Genomic DNA, 8856 nt, shown 5'->3' on the forward strand with positions numbered 1-8856 from the left:
GGTGCCCTTTGGGAAAAGGGATTAAGAATATAAGGGGGGTTTGGGAAGGGAAAATTGTTAGAAAAAAAATGAAAATTTTTACGAGGATTTTTAAAGGGATGTGAAAGGTAGGGAAAAAGGAAAATGATTGGTTTTTCCCTTTAATGTAGGTTTTCGGGAAGGGGGGTTGGGTGTTTTTCCCTGGTTTTTTAAATTTTTTTAAAAAAAAAAGGGGTTTGGGTTTGGGAGGGGAATTGGGGAAGATTTTTGGGGAAAAAGGGGCAAGAAAGAGTCTGTTGGTGGAAAGAGAGAGCTTGGGGGAAATGAGGTTCAAAAGGGTTTTTGCTGATGATACAAAACCCGGTGGCGATTCGGGGGAGAAACTGGGAGAAGCTGGTGACTGAGTTTGGGAAAGTGGTGAAAAAAATGGTTGAATAAAGAGAAAGGTTTAATTGGTTTTTGGGAGGGTTGAGGGTCAAGGGCAATTGGGGGGTAAGTTTAAAAGGAAAAAAAATGGGAGAAAATAAAATGTTTTAGATATCTGGGGGTGGATTTGGAACGGATGGAACCCCTGGAAGCGGAAAATGATCATTGGGTGGGGGAAAGGGGCGAAAATTTTTGGGATTTGAAAAATTGTGGAAGTCGAGAACATTATTTGGAAAAGGGGAAAAATGGTATGTTTGAAAGGGAAAAGTGGTTCCAAAAAAATTTGGGGGGGTTAATAATTGGGGGGATTCGGGGTGTTTAAAGGGAAAAAATGGGTTAAAGGGGGTTTGATGGGGGTAAGTTGAAAGGGGGGGAGAGATGTGTGGAAAAAAAAAAGAGTTTGGGTTTTAGAAGCAGAAAAGGGTGTTTTTGAAAAGGTTTGGTCACATGGAGAGAATGAGTAGGGAAAAATTGACCCAAAAGGATATATGTTTTCAGAGGTGGGGGGGAACGAGGAGAAGTGGGGGACCAAATTTGGGGTGGAAAGGGGTTTTGGGGGAAAAAGATTTTGGGGAACGGGGGCCTGAAAAATGCAGGAGGGTGAAAAAACTTCAAGGAATAGAGTGAATTGGAAACGATGTGGTATAACCGGGGTCGACTGCTGTCAATGGATTGGAAAACCAGGGCATTTTGAAGGGTCTGGGGGGAAAACCCTGCAAAGTTGGGGGGGGCCTGGAAGTGGAAAGGGAGCTGTGGTTTTTGGTGCAAATTTTAACATTTACAGCTAGAGACTGAGTGTGAACGAATGGGGCCTTTGGGTTTTTTTTTTTTTTTTTTTCCCCACGCTACCTCGCACAATGAGGGGGGGGGGGTTTTTTTAAAACCCTGTGTGGGGGGGTGGCGGAATTTTAACTTTAAAAAAGGCAGACATTTTGAATTATGTACATGTGTATATATGTATATGTCTGTGTGTGTATAGATATGTGTACATTGAGATTTATAGGTAGTATATTAGTGCATTTGTGGACCATGTATGTATATACATGGTATATGGGACGGTTGGGCCATTCTTTCGTCTGTTTCCTTGCGCTACCTCGCTAACGCGGGAGACAGCGACAAAGTAAAATAAATAAATAAATAAATAGATAAAATATATGTATATGCATGTACATGTGTGTGTAATGGGTGTTTATATATATATTATATATATATGTGTGTTCATATGAATGTTGGCCATTCTTTGTCTGTTTCCTGGTGCTACCTCGCTGACACGAAAAACAGTGATTAAGTACAATAAAAAAAATATATATATGTTTTTTTTGTTTTAACTTTCCAAGAGAAGGAACAGAGAAGGGGGTCAGGTGAGGATAATCCCTCAGAGGCCCAGTCCTCTGTTCTTAATGCTACCTTGCTAATGCGGGAAATGGCGAATAGTTTGAAAGAAAGAAATATATATATATATATATATATATATATATATATATAATATATATATATATATATATATATATATAATATATATATATATATTGCTAAAATATATGGGAAAGCTGGGATGGAAAAATTGAGGCATTCATAATGGTCCTTTCAACAAAACTACAAATCAACGGGAAGGATTCTACAAGTTTGCCAAAGTAGCAAGAACAATGATTGTGACAGAAGCGAAGGCAGAGGAACCTACAAGTAACATCAAGTCAACAAGAGGAGGTAGAGTTGGTATTTAAAAGGCACTAGGATAACCTTTGGTGTATATGCAGGGCCTTTGCTTTTAATGTTCTGTTATTCTTTCCAAGAAACCTCATGCAGTGAAACAAAGAAATATAATATTGCTGCGTACTCTTGTGTTTCATTGTTTCACCTTTCCATACCATGAGTATATATATATAATATATATATATAATATATAATATATATATATAATGTTTTATTATACTTAATCACTGTTTTCCCGCATCAATGAGGTAGTGCCCAGGAAACACACAAAGAATGATCCATCTACTCATTATCCCATATACACATTAAATGCCCATCACGCATATATACATACATATCATAATCAACCAATGTTAAATATATATGTACATACACAAAAGAGACATATACATATATACTATGTACATATTCACACTTGCTTGCCTTCATTCATTCCTGTCACTATCCTACCAAAAAGGAAAAGTACGCTACCCCTGCTTACAGCGGCTAAGCCAGAAAACAGATAGAAGGCCACATTCATTGACACTCAGGCTCTAGCTGTCATGTTTATTTATATTTATTTATTTGTATTTTTAACTTTCTAAAAGGGGAAACAGAGGAAGGAGTCACGCGGGAGTGCTCATCCTCCTCGAAGGCTCAGACTGGGATGTCTAAATGTGTGTGGATGTAACCAAGATGAGAAAAAAAGAGAGATAGGTAATATGTTTGAAGAAAGGAACCTAGATGTTGTGGCTCTTGAGTGAAAAGAAGCTCAAGGGTAAAGGGGAAGAGTGATTTGGGAATGTTTTTTGGGAGTAAAGTCAGGGGTTGGTGAGAGGACAAGAGCAAGGGAAGGAGTAGCACTACTCCTGAAACAGGGAGAGGATGGGAGTATGTGATAGAGTGTAAGAAAGTAAACTCTAGATTGTATGGTAAAAACTGAAAGTAGATGGAGAGAGATGGGTGATTATTGGTGCATATGCAGCTGGGCATAGAAGAAAGATCATGAGAGGCAAGTGTTTTGGGAGCAGCTGGTGTGAGTGTGTTAGTAGTTTTGATGCACGAGACTGAGTTATAGTGATGGGTGATTTGAATGCAAAGGTGAGTAATGTGGCAGTTGAGGGAATAATTGGTGTACATGGGGTGTTCAGTGCTGTAAATGGAAATGTTGAAAGAGCTTGTAGATTTATGTGCTGAAAAAGGACTGGTGAATAGGAATACCTGGTGTAAAAAGAGAGATATACTAAGTATACTTAAGTAAGTAATAGAGCTGGCCATAGAGCATTATTGGATTACATGTTAATTGACAGGCGCACGAAAGAGAGACTTGGATGTTAATGCGCCTGAGAGGTGCAACTGGAAGGAAGTCGGATCATGAAGATTTGTAGAGGTTATTTCAAAAAGAGGAAAGAGATGTTTGGGGTGAAGAGGAGTGGAGATAAGTGAGCTTGGAAAGGAGACTTGTGTGAGGAAGTACCAGGAAAGACTGAGTACAGAATGGAAAAAGGTGAGAGCAAAGGACGTGAGGGGAGTGGCGGAGTATTGGGATGTATGTAGAGAAGTAGTGATTGGCTTGTGCAAAAGATGCTTGTGGCATGAGAAGCGTGGAGGTGGGTTGATTAGAAAGGGTAGTGAGTGGTGGGATGAAGAAGTAAGATTATTAGTGAAAGAGAAGAGAGAGGCATTTGGACGATTTTTGCAGGGAAGAAATGCAATTGAGTGGGAGATGTATAAAAGAAAGAGACAGGAGGTCAAGAGAAAGGTGCAAGAGGTGAAAAAGAGGGCAAATGAGAGTTGGGGTGAGAGAGTATCATTAAATTTTAGGGAGAATAAAAAGATGTTCTGGAAGGAGGTAAATAAAGTGCGTAAGACAAGGGAGCAAATGGGAACCTCAGTGAAGGGCGCAAATGGGGAGGTGATAACAAGTAGTGGTGATGTGAGAAGGAGATGGAGTGAGTATTTTGAAGGTTTGTTGAATGTTTTTGATGATAGAGTGGCAGATATAGGGTGTTTTGGTCGAGGTGGTGTGCAAAGTGAGAGGGTTAGGGAAAATGATTTGGTAAACAGAGAAGAGGTAGTAAAAGCTTTGCGGAAGATGAAAGCCGGCAAGGCAGCAGGTTTGGATGGTATTGCAGTGGAATTTATTAAAAAAGGGGGTGACTGTATTATTGACTGGTTGGTAAGGTTATTTAATGTATGTATGACTCATGGTGAGGTGCCTGAGGATTGGCGGAATGCGTGCATAGTGCCATTGTACAAAGGCAAAGGGGATAAGAGTGAGTGCTCAAATTACAGAGGTATAAGTTTGTTGAGTATTCATGGTAAATTATATGGGAGGGTATTGATTGAGAGGGTGAAGGCATGTACAGAGCATCAGATTGGGGAAGAGCAGTGTGGTTTCAGAAGTGGTAGAGGATGTGTGGATCAGGTGTTTGCTTTGAAGAATGTATGTGAGAAATACTTAGAAAAGCAAATGGATATGTATGTAGCATTTATGGATCTGGAGAAGGCATATGATAGAGTTGATAGAGATGCTCTGTGGAAGGTATTAAGAATATATGGTGTGGGAGGCAAGTTGTTAGAAGCAGTGAAAAGTTTTTATCAAGGATGTAAGGCATGTGTACGTGTAGGAAGAGAGGAAAGTGATTGGTTCTCAGTGAATGTAGGTTCGCAGCAGGGGTGTGTGATGTCTCCATGGTTGTTTAATTTGTTTATGGATGGGGTTGTTAGGGAGGTGAATGCAAGAGTTTTGGAAAGAGGGGCAAGTATGAAGTCTGTTGGGGATGAGAGAGCTTGGGAAGTGAGTCAGTTGTTGTTCGCTGATGATACAGCGCTGGTGGCTGATTCATGTGAGAAACTGCAGAAGCTGGTGACTGAGTTTGGTAAAGTGTGTGAAAGAAGAAAGTTAAGAGTAAATGTGAATAAGAGCAAGGTTATTAGGTACAGTAGGGTTGAGGGTCAAGTCAATTGGGAGGTAAGTTTGAATGGAGAAAAGCTGGAGGAAGTGAAGTGTTTTAGATATCTGGGAGTGGATCTGGCAGCGGATGGAACCATGGAAGTGGAAGTGAATCATAGGGCGGGAGAGGGGGCAAAAATTCTGGGAGCCTTGAAGAATGTGTGGAAGTCGAGAACAGTATCTCGGAAAGCAAAAATGGGTATGTTTGAAGGAATAGTGGTTCCAACAATGTTGTATGGTTGCGAGGCGTGGGCTATGGATAGAGTTGTGCGTAGGAGGGTGGATGTGCTGGAAATGAGATGTTTGAGGACAATATGTGGTGTGAGGTGGTTTGATCGAGTAAGTAATATAAGGGTGAGAGAGATGTGTGGAAATAAAAAGAGCGTGGTTGAGAGAGCAGAAGAGGGTGTTTTGGAATGGTTTGGTCACATGGAGAGAATGAGTAGGGAAAAATTGACCAAGAGGATATATGTGTCAGAGGTGGAGGGAACGAGGAGAAGTGGGAGACCAAATTGGAGGTGGAAAGATGGAGTGAAAAAGATTTTGAGTGATCGGGGCCTGAACATGCAGGAGGGTGAAAGGCGTGCAAGGAATAGAGTGAGTGGGAACGATGTGGTATACCGGGGTCGACGTGCTGTCAGTGGATTGAACCAGGGCATGTGAAGTGTCTGGGGTAAACCATGCAAAGTGTGTGGGGCCTGGATGTGGAAAGGGAGCTGTGGTTTCGGTGCATTATTACATGACAGCTAGAGACTGAGTGTGAACGAATGGGGCCTTTGGTGTTTTTCCTAGCGCTACCTCGCACACATGAGGGGGAAGGGGGTTGTTATTCCATGTGTGGCGGGGTGGCGATGGGAACAAATAAAGGCAGACAGTATGAATTATGTACATGTGTATATATGTATATGTCTGTGTGTGTATATATATGTGTACATTGAGATGTATAGGTATGTATATTGTGCATGTGTGGACATGTATGTATATACATGTGTATATGGGCGGGTTGGGCCATTCTTTCGTCTGTTTCCTTGCGCTACCTCGCTAACGCGGGAGACAGCGACAAAGTAAAATAAATAAATAAATAAATAGATAAAATATATGTATATGCATGTACATGTGTGTGTATGGGTGTTTATATATATATGTATATATATATGTGTGTTTATATGAATGGTTGTGCCATTCTTTGTCTGTTTCCTGGTGCTACCTCGCTGACACGAAAAACAGTGATTAAGTACAATAATAAAAATATATATATGTTTTTTTTGTTTTAACTTTCCAAGAGAAGGAACAGAGAAGGGGGTCAGGTGAGGATAATCCCTCAGAGGCCCAGTCCTCTGTTCTTAATGCTACCTTGCTAATGCGGGAAATGGCGAATAGTTTGAAAGAAAGAAATATATATATATATATATATATATATATATATATATATATATATATATATATATATATATATATATATATTGCTAAAATATATGGGAAAGGCTGATGGAAAAATGTGAGGCAGCATATGTCATTTCTAACAAATCTACAAATCAACGGGAAGGATTCTACAAGTTTGCCAAAGTAGCAAGAACAATGATTGTGACAGAAGCGAAGGCAGAGGAACCTACAAGTAACATCAAGTCAACAAGAGGAGGTAGAGTTGGTATTTAAAAGGCACTAGGATAACCTTTGGTGTATATGCAGGGCTTGCTTTTAATGTTTCTGTTATTCTTTCCAAGAAACCTCATGCAGTGAAACAAAGAAATATAATATTGCTGCGTACTCTTGTGTTTCATTGTTTCACCTTTCCATACCATGTGTATATATATATATATATATATATATATATATATATATATATATATATAATGTTTTATTATACTTAATCACTGTTTCCCGCATCAATGAGGTAGTGCCAGGAAACACACAAAGAATGATCCATCTACTCATGTATGCACATATACACATAAATGCCCATACACGCATATATACATACATATACATATCAACAATGTAATATATATGTACATACACAAAAGAGACATATACATATATACTATGTACATATTCACACTTGCTTGCCTTCATTCATTCCTGTCACTATCCTACCAAAAAGGAAATAGTACGCTACCCCCTGCTTCAGCGGCGTAGTGCCAGGAAAACAGATAGAAGGCCACATTCATTGACACTCAGGCTCTAGCTGTCATGTTTATTTATATTTATATTATTTGTATTTTAACTTTCTAAAAGGGGAAACAGAGGAAGGAGTCACGCGGGGAGTGCTCATCCTCCTCGAAGGCTCAGACTGGGATGTCTAAATGTGTGTGGATGTAACCAAGATGAGAAAAAAAGAGAGATAGGTAATATGTTTGAAGAAAGGAACCTAGATGTTGTGGCTCTTGAGTGAAAAGAAGCTCAAGGGTAAAGGGGAAGAGTGATTTGGGAATGTTTTGGGAGTAAAGTCAGGGGTTGGTGAGAGGACAAGAGCAAGGGAAGGAGTAGCACTACTCCTGAAACAGGAGTGATGGGAGTATGTGATAGAGTGTAAGAAAGTAAACTCTAGATTGATATGGGTAAAAACTGAAAGTAGATGGAGAGAGATGGGTGATTATTGGTGCATATGCAGCTGGGCATAGAAGAAAGATCATGAGAGGCAAGTGTTTTGGGAGCAGCTGAGTGAGTGTGTTAGTAGTTTTGATGCACGAGACTGAGTTATAGTGATGGGTGATTTGAATGCAAAGGTGAGTAATGTGGCAGTTGAGGGAATAATTGGTGTACATGGGGTGTTCAGTGCTGTAAATGGAAATGGTGAAGAGCTTGTAGATTTATGTGCTGAAAAAGGACTGGTGATTAGGAATACCTGGTGTAAAAAGAGAGATATACATAAGTATACTTATGTAAGTAAGAGAGATGGCCAGAGAGCATTATTGGATTACATGTTAATTGACAGGCGCACGAAAGAGAGACTTGGATGTTAATGCGCTGAGAGGTGCAACTGGAAGGATGTCTGATCATGAAGATTTGTAGAGGTTTTCAGAAAAGAGGAGAGAATGTTGGGGTGAAGAGAGTGGAGAGTAAGTGAGCTTGGAAAGGAGACTTGTGTGAGGAAGTACCAGGAAAGACTGAGTACAGAATGGAAAAAGGTGAGAGCAAAGGACGTGAGGGGAGTGGGGGAGTAATGGGATGTATGTAGAGAAGTAGTGATGGCTTGTGCAAAAGATGCTTGTGGCATGAGAAGCGTGGGAGGTGGGCAGATTAGAAAGGGTAGTAAGTGGTGGGATGAAGTAAGTTGTTAGTGAAAGAGAAGAGAAAGGCATTTGGACGATTTTTGCAGGGAAATAGTGCAGATGACTGGGAGATGTATAAAAGAACGAGGCAGGAGGTCAAGAGAAAGGTGCAAGAGGTGAAAAAGAGGGCAAATGAGAGTTGGGGTGAGAGAGTATCATTAGATTTTAGGGAGAATAAAGAGATGTTTTGGAAGGAGGTAAATTAAGTGCATAAGACAAGAGGACAAATGGGAACATTAGTGAAAGGGGCTAATAGGGAGGTGATAAGTAGTGGTGATGTGAGAAGGAGATGGAGTGAGTATTTTGAAGGTTTGTTGAATGTGTTTGATGATTGAGTTGCAGATATAGAATGTTTTTGTCGAGGTGGTGTGCAAAGTGAGAGGGTTAGGGAGGATGATTTGGTAAACAGAGAAGAGGTAGTAAAAGCTTTGCGGAAGATGAAAGCTGGCAAGGCAGTGGGTTTGGATAATATTGCAATGGAATTTATTAAAAAAGGGGGTGACTGTATTATTGACTGGTTGGTAAGGATAT

This window comes from Panulirus ornatus, chromosome 49, assembly GCF_036320965.1.
Source record: "Panulirus ornatus isolate Po-2019 chromosome 49, ASM3632096v1, whole genome shotgun sequence".
NCBI lineage: Eukaryota > Metazoa > Arthropoda > Malacostraca > Decapoda > Palinuridae > Panulirus > Panulirus ornatus.